This window comes from Toxorhynchites rutilus, chromosome 1, assembly GCF_029784135.1.
Source record: "Toxorhynchites rutilus septentrionalis strain SRP chromosome 1, ASM2978413v1, whole genome shotgun sequence".
NCBI classification, from domain to species: Eukaryota; Metazoa; Arthropoda; class Insecta; order Diptera; family Culicidae; genus Toxorhynchites; species Toxorhynchites rutilus.
In genome coordinates, this window is record NC_073744.1 from 167289365 (window position 1) to 167312180 (window position 22816).

The 22816-nt window shown below is 36.5% G+C and overlaps 1 protein-coding gene across 7 annotated transcripts in view; it reads left to right on the top strand.

The window, feature by feature from the left end:
- LOC129774403 (trithorax group protein osa) overlaps positions 1 to 22816 on the top strand; it is a 476322-nt gene that overhangs the window by 105797 nt on the left and 347709 nt on the right. The window lies entirely within an intron of this gene.

Consider the following 22816-nt stretch of genomic DNA (forward strand, 5'->3'; position numbering starts at 1 on the left):
GTTCCCATTTGTTCCAGAGGATATGTTTCAAATACAATAACGTAACTTTCATTTGCATATAAACTGCACGAATATATAAATGTTTCAAATCACTCTGAAAATGACCATTGCCAACTTCGCTTCAGTGTGAAAATTAAAATGAATGAACGATAAGCAAAAGGCAAGGCATTGAGCGTGAAAAGAGAGCTACAATATATTGAGCAAGTGCAAATAAGTGACAACATTTAAATGCAGTATTTCGGTTATTGAGATACATTTTAGCTTAAAAAACTTATGACTTAATATTGAACATAAGCTTGAACACCCTACGACATAATGCAAAAGGTAACCGACCTACGCAAAACTATAAACGGTTTACGATGTATGAATTACACTTTACGAATAATAAAATCATAACATTTTTATATTATCTTTTGAAATTTGGGAATTTTTGAATTCATTTTTCCATCAAAAGAATTTTTGAAATTTGAAATTTGTTTTTCTCTCAATTCTCAATTTTTTTTAAAAGTAAAATTTTTGAATTTCTACAATATTTGTTAATTTTTTTAAATTCATTTCAAATTATTTATTGAATTTTGATGTTTTAAAATATTTTTTCGGATTTTCGATATTTTCAGCTCTTTAGTTTAGTTTATCTTTCTTTCACCTTTTGATATTGAGAATTAATGGATTTTTCAGTCATTTTTTCTTTTTTTTCAACAAATTTCTTTGTTCGAGTTTTTAAATTTTTTGAAATTTTGAAATTTTTCGTTTTTTGTTTAATTGAATTTTTGAAATGCAATATACAGTCAACTCTCCCTAACTCGATATTCAAGGGACCATCGAGTTAGGGAGGTATCGAGTTATGGAGAGAAAAATGCTTGTAAAATCAATCGAAGGTGCCATGAAATCCATCGAGTTTGGGAAAATATCGAGATACAGAACATCGAGTTAGGGAGAGTTAACTGTAATTTGTCTTATTTTTAATTTATCAATTTTTAACTTTTTGAATTATTCATTTTATTTTTATTTTCCTCAAAATTTTTAGATTTTTTGATGATTCGAATTCGTAGATTTTTTTTATTCGCCATATTTTTCAATTTTTCAACTTGACAACTTCATGAATGATTTTTGTTTTCAACATATTAATTTTTAAATTTGTCATTGTTTCGAAATTTTGAATTTTTGAATATTAGAATTTTCATTATCTGAATTTTTGAATCTAAAACTTATGAGTATTTGAATTCTTGATGTTTTTAATTTTCTGAGTTTTTATGTTTTTAATGTATTCAGTTTTAAATTTTTCAACAAATTTCATTGTTTTTTTTCTGAATATTTCTTTTAATTAGAATTTCTTAAAACTTTTTCAACCTTTCAATGTTTCAGTTATTAAATCCTTCGATCATAAAATTTTAATTTTTCCAATTCTCTATTTTGAAATTCTTCAATTATTTTAATTTTCAATTTTTCATTTTTGTTATTTGTGAATTATGAATGATTGAACATTTGATATGTTGAATGTTTCCATTTTCGAATGGATTTTTCGGAAATGTTGAATTTTCGAATTGATATTTTAAATTTAATCTTCCAATTTTTCAATCCTTCAATTTATATTTATTTTAAGTTTGAATTCTCGATTTAATTGATTCATATATCAAATTTATTACTTTTAAAATTTCTTAATATACAATTTACCAATATTATTATTTAAATTTTACAAGTTTTGATTCTGGAATTTTTGGAAACTTCAACTATGAAATTTTTGAACTTTTGCGTTATATTTTATTTTAAGTTTTTGAATTTGTCAATTTTTCTGTTTTCTAGTTTTTTAATTCTCTAATTTGTCAAGTTTCCATTTTTTATTTATTAACTTCTTATTTTCTCAATTGAATTATTGAATTTTATAAATTTTCAAAACAGATTATTTGATTTTTTTAATTATTGTTTTACTTTATTTGTTTTTTTTTTAATCTTTGAATCTTTGAATCTTTGAATCTTTGAGTCTTTGAATTTTTGAATCTTTGAATCTTTGAATCTCTGAATCTTTGAATCTTTGAATCTTTGAATCTTTGAATCTTTGAATCTTTGAATCTTTGAGTCTTTGAATCTTTGAATCTTTGAATCTTCGAATCTTTGAATCTTTGAGTCTTTGAATCTTTGAATCTTTGAATCTTTGAATCTTTTAATCGTTTAATCTTTTAATCTTTTAATCTTTTAATCTTTTAATCTTTTAATCTTTTAATCTTTTAATCTTTTAATCTTTTAATCTTTTAATCTTTTAATCTTTTAATCTTTTAATCTTTTAATCTTTTAATCTTTTAATCTTTTAATCTTTTAATCTTTTAATCTTTTAATCTTTTAATCTTTTAATCTTTTAATCTTTTAATCTTTTAATCTTTTAATCTTTTAATCTTTTAATCTTTTAATCTTTTAATCTTTTAATCTTTTAATCTTTTAATCTTTTAATCTTTTAATCTTTTAATCTTTTAATCTTTTAATCTTTTAATCTTTTAATCTTTTAATCTTTTAATCTTTTAATCTTTTAATCTTTTAATCTTTTAATCTTTTAATCTTTTAATCTTTTAATCTTTTAATCTTTTAATCTTTTAATCTTTTAATCTTTTAATCTTTTAATCTTTTAATCTTTTAATCTTTGAATCTCTGAATCTTTGGATCTTTGAATCACTGAATCTTCGAATCTTTGAATCTTTGAATCTTTGAATCTTTGAATCTTTGAATCTTTGAATCTTTGAATCTTTGAATCTTTGAATCTTTGAATCTTTGAATCTTTGAATCTTTGAATCTTTGAATCTTTGAATCTTTGAATCTTTGAATCTTTGAATCTTTGAATCTTTGAATCTTTGAATCTTTGAATCTTTGAATCTTTGAATCTTTGAATCTTTGAATCTTTGAATCTTTGAATCTTTGAATCTTTGAATCTTTGAATCTTTGAATCTTTGAATCTTTGAATCTCTGAATCTTTGAATCTCTGAATCTTCGAACCTTTGAATCTTTTTATCGTTGAATCTTTGAATCTGTAAATCTCTCATTATTTGAATTTTTGACTCTTCGAATCTTTGAATTTGTGATTCTTTCAATCTTTGAATCTTTGAATCCGTGAATCTTTGAATCCAGGAATCAGTGAATCTTTAAACTTTTTAATCTCTAAATATTTGAAATCTTTGAATTTGTGAATCTTTAAATTTTATAATCTTTCAATCATCTTTGAAACTTTGAATTGTAGAATCTCTGAATTTTGTTTTTTTTTAATTCTCTTTTTTTTAATTTTAAGTTTTCTATTTATATTTTTTTTCTATTTTTCAATTGTTTAATATTTAATTTTTTTTTAATATTTTTATTATATGATTTTTTTCAATTTATTTTGTCGGATTAACATTTTTATTTTTTAACTTTTTATTTTTAAATTTTTTTGAATGTTTTAATTTTCCAGTTTTTTCAATTTTATTTTTATAATTTTTTTAATTTTAAAATTTGAAGAAAAATTAGATTTGTAAACCTTTTTTATTTTTAAATTTTTTTATTATTTCTTTTAAAATTTTTCGATTTGTAATTTTTTTCCATTTTTTCCATTTCTGAATGAATATAATTTGAATTTTTTTAAATTGAATTCTTGAATTTAACAAAAAAAAAAGAATGAAGAATGAAATTACATTTTTCATTTTTCTTTTTTTTTAATTTACAATTTTTTCATTTTTATTCCCTTATTGATTTATTTTTGCATATTTTTGTTTTTTTCAATTTTTTAAGGTTTTCGGTATGAGTTTTAATGTTTTATTCAATCGAAAAATTTAAAAGATTGATGAAAAATGTGTTGATAAATCGTAAAAGAATGTAAATGAGAACTTGTTTCGGGTTGCGAAATGGTAACTTTGGTAACTTTGGAACTTTAGCAGCACTCACACAAACTCATACCAAGCGTTTTTTGTTATGGAAAAAAAATATAGGGAGTAGGGTATAGGGGGACACGATCGATCGCATTTTTGACGTAGGACACTACAGGATATTCCCTTATTTATCACTTCTGATATTATTTTGGAATGCATCGGAATTTTATAAATAACTCTTTAGTATAATGTTTTGGCAGTCCTGAAAAGGGCCAATGGTTCGCGTGGTTTGGTAGAAGCAGCTGAAAATGGTTGATTCGTGGTTTATTCTTGATAAATAATTTCGTTCAATAAGTGCAAATTCTGATATCAGAGAACATGGAAATTGTTGCTGGATTCGTTCAATATATTGAAGATAATGATTTGGGTTGAGGACGTGTGTTGCGAAAAAAAAGCCATTGAAAGGCCCAAATCTCACACGCTGACATCGCCAGAACGTAGCTCCAAAGTGTACCAAAATCGAGGCGTTCCTCCCTGCGTCTTTTTTCTGCTCGATTGAGCTATGAACCCACTACGGGGAATCTGTTTTAGTAGTCAAAATAAGATAATTTGGAGGATTCAAAGACGACTCGTTCCAGAAAATAAAAAAAACAACCAGAACAAGAAATGAATCAAACAACTAGTCTCTTCAATCATATTTTCTCTTGCTCCGGTTCTCGTTAATGATGCCCTTCCATGTAGGTACAACTCCCATCGGTCTGCAACCTGCCACAAATTGTACTTTGATTCCAGGCTGGCATTAAAACATTTGAATATTAATGCAGGAATTCAATTACCTGCAAGGTAGTCATAACAATCATAATGAAACCAATGATAATAACAATCATAATAAAATTAATGATATTCATGATACACATCCCTACCACCACTCAACAGCAGCGGGGGCAGCAGCTCACCGGCTAACGACGTTGAAGCAAAATGAAATATTCCACATTTTAATTCGATTCCCAACTTGTTCCGTCTGTCAGTCCCTATCCGTATGGTTGTCAGGGTATGGTTATGTGCAGACAGCTTCGGTCATGATTATTTTCACCGTGACCCGCGCGTACTCTCGGATATACATGATGTCCCGTTTGAAGTCGTCAGGTACCGTTGTCTATGGCGGAACGCGCGTGCCCTCATGGTGAAATTTCGTACCCCGCGGGGGGGCCCCAGCATTACAGATTGTGCTCTGCGCGCCTAGTTTGGGTGGTACCTAGCTAGATATGAGCGCTAATAACAAGCAAATGACGTTTTAATTATATGGCGGCGGTGGCAGTTCTCTCTCTCTCGGGTCGTTCGCTTCCGCGGGTGTGGTATCCCCACCACGGTTGTGGGTAATGATGATGATGATGACGATAATGATAATCAACCTGCTGCTACGCAGCGTGAAAAACCATTTAATCAGTTTCAAATTGTGAACATTCAGTTCTTTGTAGGTTCGAAACCCTAGGTCCCCTTGAGTTAATTGGTTCAAGCTCCATCCGATATGTTACTAGTTAAATGACAACATGCCGAGGTTTACACAGCGAGCAAACCCAAAGCGTGAAGAAACCGCGTGTAAAATTAAATTCCAATTAAATCAATCAAAGTAATTTACGACCTCTCGCGCGGATGTGTTGTCTGACCAAGGGTGCTGGAATGCCTGTGGGAAGCGAGGGGAAAGAGCTGTAATTTTGATTACTACTGCTATGAAGCAAGGAAAGCAACGAACCGAAAAAAAAATCCATCCACAACTCACGCGCTTCAGGGCGGTCCCCGTTGATAAGCAGCTGATAAGCCGAAGACCGCCACTGTCCGGAGGCGGCAGCACCGGAGCGTGCTTTCCGAGCGAATAATTGTGAGTTTCCGGGCGGGAAGCTTATCGAGCTCATTATACGCGCGAAACGTGCTTCAAACCAATCGCGCGCCCTCTCAAGGTTAAGAGGGGCAGCATTTGTCATTTGACTAGCCACTTGACATTGGTTGGATGTTCAAAGAAGTCTTATTGTTCCAATTCGACCACTGAATCGTGCTCGGAAGAGGGTCAATTAGAGGGCTCCCTCGGAAAGCTTTTGAAACCCTGTTTTAACATCATTCCAACCCTCGTTCGAATGACAGATAGTAGGTACCCCTACGCCAACCTCATATGCCAGCTAAACCTCTCCATCCGCGCTTCTAAAAACAGTCCGACGTGACGGAAGCCGTCGAGGAGCCGTATCAAGCCCCTCAATTGAACGATGTTTAACATTTTAATCCATCACCTGCTTGACACACACACTCCGCGTCGTCGTCGTCGTCGGATCCACGCGGTAGCAGTTTTGACAGCTCTTTCGTTGCCCGTCGCGCAGACCAGGCCTCTGGGGTATCCGTAGGATATGCGATGAAAGGTGGGCCCCCATTCTGTTGCTGCTGTTGCCGTGTTGTGATGAGAGAGTGAATCGGTTAATTAACATCCTCATCGCAGATGAGATGATGAGTCTGCCGCCTGCTCTACTAGATTACTGTCGTCGGCCAGTGAAGTGGCAGCGCGAAATGGTGTGTGTACTGCATTCTGCAATGCAGAGTCCTCCGAGTCCAAGTCCCCGTTCGCCAGGCATGCATGCATTCCTGCATGCGGTAGGTATTATTAAACACATTGTTGCGGCTTTATGCCGCTTCTCTGGTATGTTTATGTTTACGAGTCGAGCGAGAGAGACAGATACAGCGAGCAGCTTTAGGCGTTAATGAGAATGCACAATCCCCTCGAGAGAGAGGTGCTGCAGGGATCCATTAATGGGATGTTTGTCTGGGTTCGACCAGATCATCAGCACGCGAAGTGGTAATCCCCCCGGGTTTTGAAAGTGAGGAGGAATTGATTAAAATAATTAATCCCGGGGTTGTTGTCTTAGCGCTGGGCGTGTAATATCGCTGCCCGAAGAATGTTAAATAGAACGTGCGAATTTGCACACATTGGTGGTCTCGATTAAGTCGATAATTGGGGTCTTGAACACTGTTCAAAATCTGTTCAGAAGACTGCACAGAGTGTAATGATTCTCTTGGTGTCTACATACTAACAGTCATTGCGAAAATTAAAAATATTTTTTTTGTTCTTCACCTCACCGATATTGTGTTTTGGGGGTAATGTTGAAAGAATATATCAGGGAAAAAAATGTAGGAGTGGTAATCTTCAACTTCCAGGAGCTTCCATAAATTTCAAAGAATGTGTGAATCGCTACACATTACTGAATTATAGAATTTCGATGCGTTCTAAAATACTAACCGAATTGATAAACTTGTACTAAATAAAAGAATTGCGTAGTCCTACGACAACAATCCTGAATCCGGTCGTGTCCTGAATACAGTAATCTATAATTTCTAAAATGTTTTTATTTAAATGCGTGTAATTTTTTTCTTGGTTTATTTTGGTTTAATTCCCCTCTCAATGGAACGCATGAAGACGATGTAAGCATTCATCATTTGAGCTCACCCTCCTAAGGGTAGTTCATTCATCACCGCAGAACGAACTGTTGGAGCCCGTTTGGAGATTACGTTCAGCGACTGTGTTCCTGGTCCGTTGTAGATTGTTTCGTGGGTAAAAAATAGAAGGATTATTTCCAAGAAACGATCACATTGTTAAAGTAGGACTACGAAATTATTTGATTCAATTCGCCAGATCGTTACTCCGGATATTATCTTAGAAAGTAACGAAAGGCCCTGGCAACGTAAACAAGTAAAAAGTGCTCTAAACCAACTCACCAGCACTATGGAAAATATTTTAGAGAGATACACGAAATTTAGACATTTTTTAAACCTTTTATGATTTACTATAGGGTTTAAACCGAGAAAAAAAAACAAAAAATATGTTCAATCTCATAAACTTAAATCCACGAATGAAATAAAATAATCGTTTTCGGGAAAATAAACAAATAACCGATAATGAACAAAAAAGAGTATTTTTGTACCGTGAAATTCTATATAAATACAGGGTTTTCCATTTCGGGCTTCCGAAAGTATACAGCCCTGCGCTGACAACCGTTTGACATAGCTGTCAACTAAAGCGTCATATCGTTAGTTGAATGTCTTCCATTTTACAATATGGATCGTTTTAGCATCGCACAACGTGTTAATTTTGTTAAATTATACTATAAAAATGATGAAAAACCGGCAAATGTTTTTCGAGCATCACGGACGGATTTTGGTCGTCATGGACGGCCTACAGAGCACACAATCGCTAATGTAGTGCGCAAATTCGAACAAACTGGATACGGTACTGGTAGCGGATATTGTGAAACCTGTGCATCATCGTAATGTGCGTTCGGTCGAAAATATTGCTGCTGTTGCTGCCAGTGTGGAGGATGACCCGAATGTTTCGATTCCACGGCGTGCTCAGCAATTGGGCGTGTCAAACACATAATTGTGGCGAATTTTGCATTTGGACTTGCACCTAAATTCATATAAAGTCCAACTGGTACAAAAATTAGAGCGTGGTGACCAGCGAATGCGTCGGGCATACGTCGATTAGGTGAACGAACAACAGCAGCAAAATGCTGAATTTTCGCATCAAATTTTCTTCAGCGATGAGGCACATTTCGAGCTCGGTGGCTATGTGAACACCCAAAATTTCCATATATGGGGCTCAGAAAATCCACACGTGATTGTTGAGAGGCCATTGCATCCGCCAAAAGTCACTGTTTGGTGCGCATTATGGTCTGGTGGAGTCATCGGGCCGTATTTCTTTGAAAATGAGGACGGCGAGACGGTAACTGTGAATGGTGAGCACTATGGCCGCATGTTAACCGATGTTTTTTTTGCCACAAATTGAAGATATGGATACGGATGACATGTGGTGTCAGCAGGACGGCGCCACGTGCCACACAACACGACCGTACATGGCCATATTGCGAACGAAATTTGAGGGACGCATAATTTCGCGTTTTGGTGATGCCAATTGGCCGTCCAGATCATGCGATTTGAACCCGCTAGACTTTTTTTTGTGGGGTTATGTGAAAGACCGTGTCTATGCCAACTCTCCGCAAACTCTTGGACATTTGAAAGACAACATTCGTGAAGTTATGACCGAGATACCGCCCCATATGTGCCGAAAAGTCATCGAAAATTACCTGTTCCGGATCAAGGTGTGCGAGGAAGCCCTAGGTGGACATTTGAATGATGTTGTATTCCACACATAATGGCATAAACCAAACTTCAATTTGAAATAAAGGTTTCATCGAAATTCGAATTCTAAGTGTGTTTTATTTCAATTTACTTTCGGAATTTAAAGTTGGAAAACCATGTACTTAACATCAAAAATAAATATTAATATCAAAAACACGTACAAACACATTTAGAGGTACCGGGTTTCAAAATTTTAAAAAATCCTCAAATTCTAAATAAAATGTTTGAAAAAATGTGTACTGTGCAGTACTGCAAAAATTTGGAAGATATTCACAATAATCAATAACACTTACGAACATATCAAAATAGGAATTAGAGCATTACTGGGTTTAAGAACTGGAAAAAAAAGTTCGTTCCAATTTTCGTAATACAAAAACCTTGAATATTTTATTCAATTTTTTCAAAGATTTGTCGCCGTACACCATGATAAGGTGCAGTTTAAGTTGTTTCTTCATATTTTTTTTTGTAAGCTCATGACAACGGCGTTAACGCTCGTAGTCTTCAAAAATACTCCAATTTTAATACATCAAGATTAACTCTCTGCTTTCACAAAGACTCTTCACTGCTCGTTGTCTAGAACGATACTGGCATAAAAATGATGATTATGATGTCCGGAATAAGAGAGGCTTTAAATTAAAATGAATTGATTCGCTTCAATAACAAAAACAGTTAAAAAACATTCAAATGAACTCCTAGCTTTAACGTGGGCTGTTGACTAGCTTGCTAGCTGGTCAAAAAATCACTCATGTCAATAGACCAATCAAAAAGAGAGAATTTCGTTTAGATAATGTTCAATTGTTAAATGGTTTGTTTAAAAAAAATATTTGAAGTTCTTTATTGTAACACATTTCCAATCGATTGTTACAAACATCTCTGCAATCTATCGAAAAATGATCAAGTTACAAGTGTTTGAAATCTTTGATTGGTTCGTTACGTGCATTTTTGATTTTTTTTAATTCTTAAATTTTCGTCATATATCTTCCTATCGAACGTAGTTCTACGTTAGAAACTTCAGTGGAAAATATTATGTAAAGCAAAAAAACATTGATTTCCTCGAGGCCAAAAACATTGACATCCAACGTTTGAGCCATATTAATAAATTTACGATGGAATGGAACGCAAAAAAAAATATTTACATTAATTCTAGAATTGATAATTAATCGTTTTGCAATGTGAAAAGAATGAAAATGGGGTAGAATTGTTTGATCGGAAATAAATTGGTCGATTACAGACTTTGAGACAACTAAGCATACACAAAAAATCGTTGATTACTATATGTATCACCAATGTTTTTTTCGAATGAATGAATGAATGAAAATATGAATAAATGATGAAATGAGCAAATGGATGAATGAATAAATAAATAAATGAAAAAGAATAATTAATGGATAAATGAAGAAATGAATGAACGAATAATCATGCGATATGTCCTGGCATATTTTTATTACATTACACTTTTCAGTTATATTTATCTTTTTTATTTGCCATGAATATTTTATAAGTATTTTTTTTTACATGTGTTGCATTACCGGTGTCTCTTTTTTTTGTCTTTAGATTTTCCTCATCCATCTATTTTCCGCAATTGTCGTTCAACTACTTTTTTATTCAATTTTCAGCAGTATTTCTCCAGATTCTTTCAAATTTTCGTTGCAATTGGCGATTTTTTATTTTTATCATTCAAAACATATGACGGGTTGCGTTTTTCTGGCTTGAAAAAACATCAGGTTTATTTATTTTTATCCACTGGAAAAAATATCAGTATTGTATGAAACTTAGTGGTTTGGTGTATTTTTCACTTTACCTTCACATCAATATGTCCCATTTTTTTTTGGAAGATTATTTGAAACATTAAACATTTAATTTGGATAATGACCTTTTTGAAGAGCTCCGCCCTCAACTCTCAACTTGCTTCGATTTATTCGCATTGTATTGTGGATTTTCTTAATCAATTAGCATAATATCTTCTGTTATATATTGTTTGGTCTTTAAGTATGTTTATCTTTATTTTGTCTGAAATGGATTTTATCACCTTCAATTTATCTTTCGTTTGCGCTCTTCTTGCATTACTGTTAATCCTTTAAGGATGAAATTACAATCAAATAAGATTTCATCCTCATCCTTTTTGTTTTAAATATTTTTTGTGAATTATTCTTGTATTCTATTGATTTTGTTTCTATTTCATAGTTGGGCACTCCAAAAACCTTGTTTCAGGCACTTTTGTGAAATCGATGCAAAAAATTTAAATAATTTTTTTTCCATCAAAGTAACAAATTATTCTTATGCCGAGTTTTTGGAGTTTTCAAAAACTGCTTTTCGATTTGCGGTGCAATGATTATTTATTGAATTATTCATCATCAAAGACGAAGTGGTAATTTTTCATTCAAACTGAAATATCCTTGTACGGAAAGGTCCTACAGGAACGTTTTAGGAAGCAAATGATAGCTGGTTGATAGGGTTAATTGGATTTGCGATTAAGTTGGTTAGCAAAAAATTGTGTTAGTCCACAAAATCTTTGAAAATAAAACTGAAAAAAAATCGATTTTTTATTTTTTTCTCGTTATTGTTGTACACTTCACCTACACACACTAACATAAAAATATGTACGTAGAATATTCTAATACCTGAAAGCTGCAGCTTCAAAATGATGTACATCTCATCGATATGTGTTGATTTCCCACGAAGTTACAGCATGTCAAAAATCGCTTAAAATGTCCGACTTCGCACTCTGTTCCTCTAATTTTTTTTATCGACTGTAGTAAAAAAGTTAACAATGTGACGACTAGAATGTGTATGCTATTTCGATTTTACTAACCACTCGTTTTCCCCCACAACGCAACGAGCAATCCTTTTGCCTACATCGAGGCGTTAACTCAGTTGATGCGTATTATGAATTATTCTCCATTTGCCTATAATAAGCATTTATCAGTTGGCAGAACCAATGAAAGGATGATTTTGAAACGATCTTGGAGATGATATTGGATGGATACTTCTTCTTCTTCTTCAATGGCACTAACGTTCCTAGAGGAACTTCGCCGTCTCAACGTAGTATTACTTGCGTCATTTTTATTAGTACTTAGTTGAGATTTCTATGCCAAATAACACGCCTTGAATGCATTCTGAGTGGCAAGCTCTAGAATACGCGTGATCACAGTGCCATTCGGAGGAAATTTCTTTGACGAAAAATTCCCCCGACCAGAACGGGAATCGAACCCGAACACCCGGCATGTTAGTTATGACGCTAACCACTCGGCCAAGGGAGCACATTGGATGGATACTATTCTCCCTAAAGATTTGACGAGAGCCTGGCTCAAAACGTTAAACGTTGATAGAGATTTCTGAACAATGGAAAAAACTCAATTCAAATGCAATTACTACAAACAATCACAGTCCTATGTCAAGCTTCCGTCCGTGCTCCTAGGCCCATATCCATCTGCTTTTTTTTCATTATTTTTACACTGAAAAATTCATTCTAATCTTCACTTGGACAATAATGATTACTGTTCGAAAAGCCTCTCTCAACGCACAATTCGCTTCGATTTATTCGCATTGTATAGTGGATTTTCTTGGTCCATTAGTATTTTATTATTGCATTGTTTCTTTCTCAGTTTGAATTTCCCAAAAATGATATCTTCTGTTATGTCTTCTTATGTTTTTTTACACTACATACATAAATTATAGTTATCTTTTCTTTGTCATGATTTTTATCACCTTCGATTTTTTAACGCCTGTGTTCCTCTCGCATTACTAGTGCTTCTGTTTTTGTTTCTCCCGCAATTTCTATTTTGATTATCTTTGTAAATTTTCTCTACTTTTATTCGACGACATTTTTGGGTATTTTACATGTTTCGTGACATTTTTTTTATATAAATCGTTTATTTTTACAGGCTCAGTTACATTAGTTTAAAGGAGCCGAATTCTTAAATATATGTTTTAAAACTATACATATATAATTTTCCTAACACTATGGTTAGTAAGGTGGAAAACCGATTACTCGCGGTTTACTCGAGTTTAGAGGGTGACATATTCTTTCAGGAAAGGGATGGGATATAAGGGAATTGTTACAATGTTGATGATCACACTCGATTCTTAAATCTATTCGTATATCTATTGTATATTTACATTTCAACTTATTTTACTGTTTATACCAAGGGGGCCAATCGCTCGCAATGGATGAAAAGGAGGGTATAAGGACATAGGCACAATCACACACGAAGATTGATAGCTTTAAGGAAAACATATATTTGGGTCATGTAATCAAGGTCTAACCGAGCCACACATCTCTCACCGGCACATTGGGCTGTCTTCCTCGGGCCCGAAGGGAGTTTTCTAAATTCGATCTGGCACGCACAGACGCAGAGATTGTTGCTGGCAAGATTGAAACGAAAGAGTAGCGCATCTAACGAACAGTGATTGGACATGAGTCGGGAGAAGGTGCGAATAAAGTCCCGACTCAAGTCCAGACTTTTGAACCACGGTTTGAGGCTAACCTTAGGGATAATCGAGTGAAACCACCAGCCCAATTCATCTTCGTTCCATTTGCGTTGCCAGTTAGCGATGGTATTTTTACGGACTAAAGAAAAAAACTCATTGAAGGCGATTTGACGCTGGTAAATGTCGCCTTCAATCGCACCTACGTTTGCTAATGAGTCAGCCCTCTCATTACCCGGAATTGAGCAATGAGAAGAGACCCAGACAAAGGTAATGACATAACAGCGTCTGGATAAAGCACTCAAAATTTCTCGTATTCTCTCAAGGAAGTACGGCGAGTGCTTTTCCGGCCTCACTGAACGGATAGCTTCGACAGAGCTAAGACTATCCGTTACAATGTAATAGTGTTCAACAGGTCGTGAGGCGACGTTGTCCAGCGCCCAGTATATCGCTGCCAATTCAGCAATATACACTGAGCAAGGATTCTGAAGACTGTGGGAGGTGCTAAAAATTTCGTTGAACACTCCAAATCCTGTGGACTCATTCATAGAGGACCCAACAGTAAAGTACATATTATCACAATTGATATCCCCATACTTTGAATCGCAGATCGTTGGAGCGATCCTCGATCGTTGATAATCTGAATATCCATGGATATCCTGCTTCATGGACAGATCAAAATGCACAGAGGAATTGATGTAGTCAGGAAAACAAACACGGTTGGGAATATACGAAGAAGGATCAGCCTGCATGGAGATGAATTCATGATATGAACTCATGAATCCGGAGTGAAAATTTAGCTCGATCAGCTGCTCAAAATTTCCGATCACCAATGGGTTCATAACCTTACACCGGATGAAGAACCGAAGAGATAATAATTTGAAGCGATCTTTTAGTGGGAGTATGCCTGCCAAAACCTCGAGACTCATGGTATGCGTTGAGGACATACATCCCAACGCAATACGGAGACAAAGATACTGAATTCGTTCGAGTTTAATGAGGTGTGTTTTGGCAGCTGATTGAAAACAGAAACTGCCATACCCCATCACTGAGAGAATAGTTGTTCGATACAACATTATAAGATCTTCGGGATGGGCTCCCCACCAGGTGCCGGTAATTGTACGGAGAAAGTTTATTCTTTGTTGACATTTTTTACTCAGATACCTAATATGGGCCCCCAAGTACATTTGGAGTCGAACCAGACCCCAAGATACTTGAATGACATAGCATGAGTGATCGGTTTACCCAAAAGTTGAAGCTTTGGGTTTGCTGGTCTATGCTTCCTAGAAAAAACCACCATCTCTGTTTTCTCCGTGGAGAATTCGATCCCTAGCCCAATGGCCCAGGTTGAAAAAATGTTCAACGTATCTTGTAAGGGTTCTTGCAGGTCGGATTCGTTTGATCCTACGACAGACACCACTCCATCATCTGCAAGTTGTCTTAGGCTGCAATTTTGTGTAAGGCAATTGTCAATGTCGCTTACGTAGAAGTTGTACAAAAGGGGGCTTAAACATGAGCCCTGGGGGAGGCCCATGTAAGTGACCCGACTTACTGCCGAATCTCCGTGAGAAAAGTTCAAATGTTTCTCACAAAGCAAGTTATATAACATATTATTCAATAGAGGCGGCAGACCTCGAGAGTGTAATTTGTCTGACAAAACCTCTATTGAAACAGAATCAAAGGCCCCCTTTATGTCCAAGAATACTGAAGCCATTTGTTTTTTTTTTTGCGTAAGCCATTTGAATTTCTGAAGAAAGCAACGCAAGACAATCATTCGTCCCCTTGTCCCTGCGGAACCCATATTGTGTATCTGAGAGTAAGGCATTCGTTTCAACCCAACGATCAACGCGAAACAAGATCATTTTCTCCAACAATTTCCGTATACAAGACAGCATTGCTATTGGGCGGTACGAATTGAAGTCGGACGCGGGTTTTCCGGGTTTTTGAATAGCTATAACTCGTACTTGTCTCCAATCATCCGGAGCAACATTATGCTCCAGAAACTCATTGAATAAATTCAACAAGCGATGTTTGGCCACATCGGGAAGGTTTTTAACAAGTTGAACTTAATTCTATCCGATCCTGGAGCCGAATTGTTACTTGAAAGGAGAGCAAGAGAGAATTCTACCATCGAAAACTCGGAATCAAGATCGCACCTATCTTGTGATATATCTCGAACAATTCTTTGCACGGGAGCGAAATCGGGACAAACCTTTCGCGCAAAATTTAAAAATCCATCGATGTGAATGTTCCTCGCTTTCATTCGATGAAGAGCGATTTCTCATGTTTCGAGCCACTTTCCATAATTTTTTCATTGACGTTTCTCGTGAAAAACCTCCCACGAAATTTCACCAATAAGCACGTTTTTTACCTTTGATCAAGTTTTTAAATTGATTTTCAAGGTCTAAATACGTTTGAAAATTGTCAATGGTTCCTCGTTTCCGAAAAGCTTTAAATGCATTCGATTTTTCTACATAAAGCTTTGAACATTGGCTATCCCACCATGGATTGGGAGGCCTTCGGTGAATGGTGGAACCTGGGATGGGTTTCGTTTGAGCGCGAACCGCGCTGTCATGGATCAAACGAGAAAGGAAGTTATACTCCTCCAATGGAGGTAAACCATCTCTGGAATTGATGGCTAGAGTAATCGCGTCCGCATATTTTTTTCCAGTCAATGTGTCTTGTGAGGTCATATGCTATGTTTATAGATTCAGAAGAATTCGACCCAATGGTGACGGAAATTTTGATTGGCAAGTGATCACTACCGTTGGGATCCTGGATTACATTCCACTTGCAATCTAACGATAGTGAGTTCGAGCAAAGCGAGAGGTCAAGAGCACTTGGGTTAGCAGGAGGTTTAGGCACACGTGTTGTTTCCCCAGTGTTCAAAACGGTCATATTGAAGCTGTTACAAAGGTACGATTGTCATCGTACGGTTCCCCCCAGGCAGTTCCATGAGAGTTGAAGTCTCCCAAGATCAATCGTGGCTCAGGAAGGAGTGAGCACATGTCAATAAGTTGCTTGCGGCTAACTGTAGCTCTCGGAGGCAAATACAAGCTGACAATACAGAGGTCTTTGCCTCTGATGTTTGCATGACAAGCAACAGCTTTGATCCCTCCAATAGGTGGAAGGTCAATTCGAAAAAATGAGTGGCACTTATTGATCCCCAATAGCACCCCTCCGTATCTGTCATCACGGTCCAAGCGTATAATATTTAAATCGTGGAAAGAGAGATCATCTCGCGAAGAAAGCCAAGTTTCGGACAGAGCAAAAACATCACAATTGAAGTTATGAATTAAAAATTTGAATGTATCCAATTTAGGGATAAGACTACGACAATTCCACTGTAAAACAGTGATATCTCCGACCTATCTATTTGAATTAGACATCAAGAGAGATGATCATTGCAAGGAGGGGCCATGTTTGCATCAATTGACAATGGTTCTGATGGAATCGGAAACATTAAAACACGTGAAGAATTGATCCACAAGGTCAGTCAACTTTATAAATCCCGATTGGGAAGTTGAGCTGGACGCAAAAAAAGGGACAGTTGGGGTTTTTGATGTCCCCTCGAGTGCTGGGTCGTTCGAATGTGAACTATTCCCACGGAAGCCAGGAGGAACTTGATTTTGCTTGTCCGCTGCACTCGATATTTTAGGCAAGCTAACATGGGGTACCACCGATGGGACTTGTCGTTGAACTTTGGGAGTGGACACATTTTTGCGCCGGGAATTCCCTTTGAAAATAAACGGTTTGCCCTCGTTAGCTCTATCCGCTTCCAATTCGTCAACTGGCAGTGAAGCAAAGACATTGTTTGTTGGTAATGGTTGTTGTTGAGCCAGTGGGGAAGCGCCCTTTAAAATATCCGCGAAAGTGCGTTTCGAGCGTTCCTTCAAAGAGCGCTTTTGTTTATCCCAGCGACTCTTGTAAGTTTCACAAGCTGAGAGCACGTGTGGGGATCCCCCGCAATATGGACACTTATGCTCAGTCGCACTGCAGGATTTCCCCTCATGTTGCTCTCCGCAAGTGGCACAGCGCTCCTTGTTGGCGCAATAAGCTGCTGTATGACCAACTGACTTGCATTTGTTGTAAGTCATGGGCTTTGGCAGGAAGAGTCGCACCGGCAGCCTCAATTTGTCCACCATAACGTAGTCGGGAGGGCGGCACCAGCAAAAGTGACTCGAAACGAGTCGTACGGCGTAAATTTCATTTCTTCTCCTTCCTGGGTAACTTTTCCAAGTTGGCGACATTCCAAGATTTTGACTTCCATCGAAGGAAGCCTCTTGAACCTGCCAACTCCCATACTTTGTATAGTTTTGCACGTCAGACCCGTTTCAGATATAACGCCCCCAATTTCTACGTTATGGGAGGGAATAAAAACTCGATATTCGAGGATGAAATGCTTATCAGCAACAATATCGTTCACGTCCTTTCGGTTAGTCACGACAACTCGCAGTTTGTTCGGTCTTACTTTGCAAATTTCGAAAACAGAGGTGTATCTTTTCAGATCTGTCATAATCTGTACGACCCTCAAGGCTTTACCATTAGGTTTGGGCCGGAAAAAAACAACCCAAGGACCAGCGCCAGGCGCATCGTCCGGATAAACCCTGACACGAGGAGCGGATACAATAGGAGAGGAATTCGAGGACAAGGTTTGAGTGGGGACAGTAACATCAGAGGGGGGAAGTGATGTCGATGATTGGGTGGAAGTATTGGAGGAATCAGGGGAAAGGTTTGCAATCTTTTTTTTGGAAGGGGGCTTGGTAGTGTGAGTTGACTCGTCCCCAGAAGAAGAATCTTCGGGCATAGGAGTCCGTTTAAGGGACTTACTACACCCTGCTTGAGCAAGCGAGGGGGAGTCTGAAATGTCCATGTCTAGACCCCCACCCTCCTCCATTCTTAGAACGAACGATTATTGGCTTACCAATTTTTTATCTCACTTGTAAAAAAAAATTTAAAAAAACTTAAATAAAATAAAAATAATCACATAAATTTGTTGTTCCGATATGCGCTCTGTTACCCTATTAAGGGAGACACAAAAGTCACGCGCTACGGAAACAACACAAATGCAGAAGTTATTGTTGTACTCAACTGAGCGTCAACCACGTGTTGACGATGCCGTTATGGTTATTGATCCACTACAGACGCCGATCCAGATCACTGCAGAGGCGCTGCTTCCTCGGTTCTGGCTGCTTTGGGCACTTTGGGCACTAATTCACCACAGAACACACGAGAAAAAAAACCAACTCGTTGGGGAGAAGAGAAAAAAAAACTTCGAGAACAATGCTTGAGGAATGATGAATAGCACATCCAGCTGCATCAAGTTGTTAGCGAGGAATGATTTCGTGACATTTGTTTATCGTTTGTTTTTTTTTCAATTTATCAACACTTATCAATATTTCATGAAATTTTGGGAGCAAATTTTTAATTTTTTCGATTTTTTTTATTTTACACCTGGCGCGAGTGATAATTGATGTGATAATTAGAGAAGCCAATATAAAAATATTGATGAGAAGGCTTTGTTGAAGAAGTGGGTGGGTTATATCAATGATATTATATGATATGATATTATAAGGTTGACGTGGGGCTACCGTAGGCTTAGTAATTATTACTAATTATTTGTATTAATTAAATTATTCAATTGAATTCAACATTGACCGTCCTTTTACGTTTGGTATGATGCACAGGACTTCCAAATATGTGAACGGAAGAATTATCAAACGATCATTGTATTTTACTTTTCTCTTTGGAGTCAATTGAGTTAATGAAATTTGGAAAATCGAAAAAAAAAATTCGATGCCGAATAATTCAAAATGCATAAAACGTCCAGATCTGGTGTCATCTCGAAAAAAAAAATTCGACCGAAAATCGACCGTCTGGGAATTTTCCTGAGTGGCAATAAAGGAATGGAAAAAATAATCATCGAATTCAAAGAACCAATCATGTACATTTTGGCCAAAAAGAATTACCTGTGCAAAATTTCAGCTCAATCGGACACGATTTAGGGGTGCCGCAAAGCACTCAAAGTTTTGATAGTTTGGCCATTCGATCCCAAAAGGTCGATTTTCGGCCAATTTATTTTTCGAGATAACTTGATCTTGATCATTTTGCATCAGAATTTTTTTTTTTGAAAACCAACCCCTTGAGAGATTTTTGATGGTTAAAAAAACAAAACTTTGAGCGTTTTGAGACACCCCTTAATCATGTTCCTACACGTTTCAGGGAAACACATTCCGATGTGCAAGAAAAAAACATGCGGGTACAGAAGTAACCCCGGCTTGTATGAATCAAGAGCTTCATACTTTCCGGTGGGAATAAAAATACCCCCGACTTGCATATATTTGTAATGCCGATTTCCCCTGGCTCTATCGTTTCGAAGTCTGTGTTAGGGGAACACATTTCGATGGAAACGAAAATATTCGCATGTATTTGAAATGTCGATATCCCCAGACGTGTGACGAATTATAGATAAGGAGGGGAAAGTGATAATATAAAAACGGTGAAAAATATTTTTGATTTTATTTTTTCCAAAACAATTCAAATTTCAATTCTAGGACCATTCCATTCAACGACTCAAAAGAACCAATCATTCATAGAAGACATAGATTCTGTTCAAGCCACTAAAATGAAACATGAAATCTATCTATGTACACAACGATCAATTTGAATGGGGTCTACATTCCACCACAAAATAACCCCTCAAAATAGCTCCAATAATCTCTCGAACTGTTTAATTTGATATCTCCCTCGTCCAAGAACACATATCGGGGCTTCCTTTTTCACGGAACCCGTCGAAACAGACATCCAAACATGTCTCTGCGTTTATCTCTGGGTGTGTATCTCAAGCATCTTGTTCGTCTCTGAGTGCTGCTGCCGCCTCGAGCATCACAATCGAACCGAGAAGCAGGTTACATTTCTCGGAACCAAAACCGAACGAATGAAACGATGGAAAAAAAACCATTCCGAATATGTAAATTAAATCAAATCGATTAGATTTGATTGTATCGACGACGAAGCGAGAGCGGGTTTCCCATCGCGCCCGTGGTTTGGTTGCTGGCTTGCGCATAAGCATAAGCTGACAGATTTTATGGTGCCCCAGGAGAGACGAGAAAAAAATGTATATTACACGCGAGATGACAGCCACCGAAGCGCAGCACAGAACAAAATGATATGAATAATAATAATGATGATGATGGCGTGGAACGGCTTATGTGTTTCGTGGGGAGGGTGCCGGGGGGTTGGGGGAGTGAGAAAACCCGAAATTGAAATCGAGAGAGCGGTGTTAACATCGCAGATTGAATTAATATTAATACTAATATTATGATTATTTTAACACCCTTTTGTCTGTCATTACTCCTGGCTTGGCTTTGGCTGCTCCCACAGATCTCTGGGGACGTAGATTCGGGTATCATGCGGGGGGTTGTGTGACTATCACAGGGGATCCAGAGCTGCTGCTCCACACACACACACAGTGTGTGTTCGATGATTAATTGACTCACTGCCGTGACATCATTTGTCGTAGTTTGGGTTGTGAGATTGGGTGCGGTTGTGAAGAGAGAAAAAATGCTGCTTCTTCCTAATCCTCCCATCAACCTTGGCTGGGGGCACTGTAGCGTGACGAGACTGAAGCAAGGAAGAGGGGGAAAGTCAACGCTAGGTTTCCCAGAAAGCACTACTCGAGATTGATGGCAAATTTCATTATAAAAGTTTGATGGCGATGGGGAAAGATTTCCGTAACAAGGATGAAGGCAAAAGGAACAGAAAGACACGGTCGCTCTACTAGGAGGGTTACCGGATGGTTCACTTTTCCTTCATAAAGTCACAATGATCTTATGATTTTGTCAAGTATGACTGTCTCGGAGCGGTGGTGGGGGGTGGTGGCGAAACACATGTTCGACGTCGATTGCACTTTCACGTCTTGAGCCTTCTCTCTCGCGCTTGCCATCGCAATTTGCTTCATCGCCGTGACGATATGTATCCTGGGTTGGCTGAGAAGAGTTATCTTTTTCGCGTTTGCGGGGTTCCCACTTCGTGTAGGATAGGATTTTTTTTTTCGGTTTCGAGAATATTCTATCTATCGAAGACGCTGGATGTGTCTGTCTGCGTTGATGTTGACAGATGTTATGGAAGAGCAAAAATATCTCCTGGATGGCAACTCACTTGCGGTTACGTGAGCTATGATAGATCGATTCCACTTGGCAGTAAAGTGGATTGAGAAACTGATCCTGGTTAGGTGTAGCCTCTTGCGAAAACCAGCGACAAGAAGTCCAAAAAGTCAACCAATGAAACCAATAACAGAGTTGAACAGAATGAAATGATTTCAAATATATATAAGAAAAGCATTTTTAAAATTTTAGTATTTTTTTCAAAAATGAATAAAATGAGAAATAATACAAGGATTATGAGCTATAAATCAGAAAGATTAAAAAAATGCAGAATACATGAAAAAAATATAAAAAGAAATACAGGTCGAACTCGATTTACCGGAGTATTGATTTTTTTTTACCCCGGATACTCGAATCCTCCGGATAATATAATCATAAGAAACTAATTTTATCTCGGTAAACGTATAATAAATTTACAAGCCCTTTCATTTGATACCATTTGATATATATGGCGCCATCTTGTGGTGGCGGCCATTTTGGATTCGCATTTTTCATAAATAACTGTGTTCTACCTGTCATTCCCTTTCATTTGATATCCATATTGATGGGTTTCTGAGAAAATATATAATCCGCCATTTTGTAGTGGCCGCCATCTTGAATTAACGTTTTTCATAAATAACTGTGTTCTGCTAGTTAAGCCATTTCATTTGATACCAATATTAGCTATTCAATATATTTCAATTGTTTTTTTTTAATTAAATTGTTGAATAGTGTTTGCTTTCTTGAAAAATTTCGCATGTTCCATAAACCAAATATAGATCGCAAACAGAGAAATAATTTTTGGGGGACGTGAGTGTTCGAAATTATATAAATCAGAAAAGCAATTGTGGGCGGGACGAAGTTTGCCGGGTCAGCTAGTTTACTATAAAAAAGACAGTAAATTACAAATATTTTTTCAAATATCTTGAGGCTACATTTAGAAGGAGATTGATAAAGAGCTTTTTTTTTTTAAATTACGTCAGGATTCATAATTTGTGCTAAAAAATGATTGTAAACATACAAAAATTCCAAGTTTCGAAAATTCATAAAAATTTGATGTTCCACAAAGTTCGTCAAAAATAGTTTTACCATCTTGGACTCATTTTTTAAATTATCCACGTGACTTCTATTTTATACAAAAAAATCGAAAAAAATTTAAAAAATATGTGTATAAATTCCATTTTTTAAATTTTAAATCACATCAAGATTCATAATTTGCGGCTAAAAAAGATTGTTAACAGACAA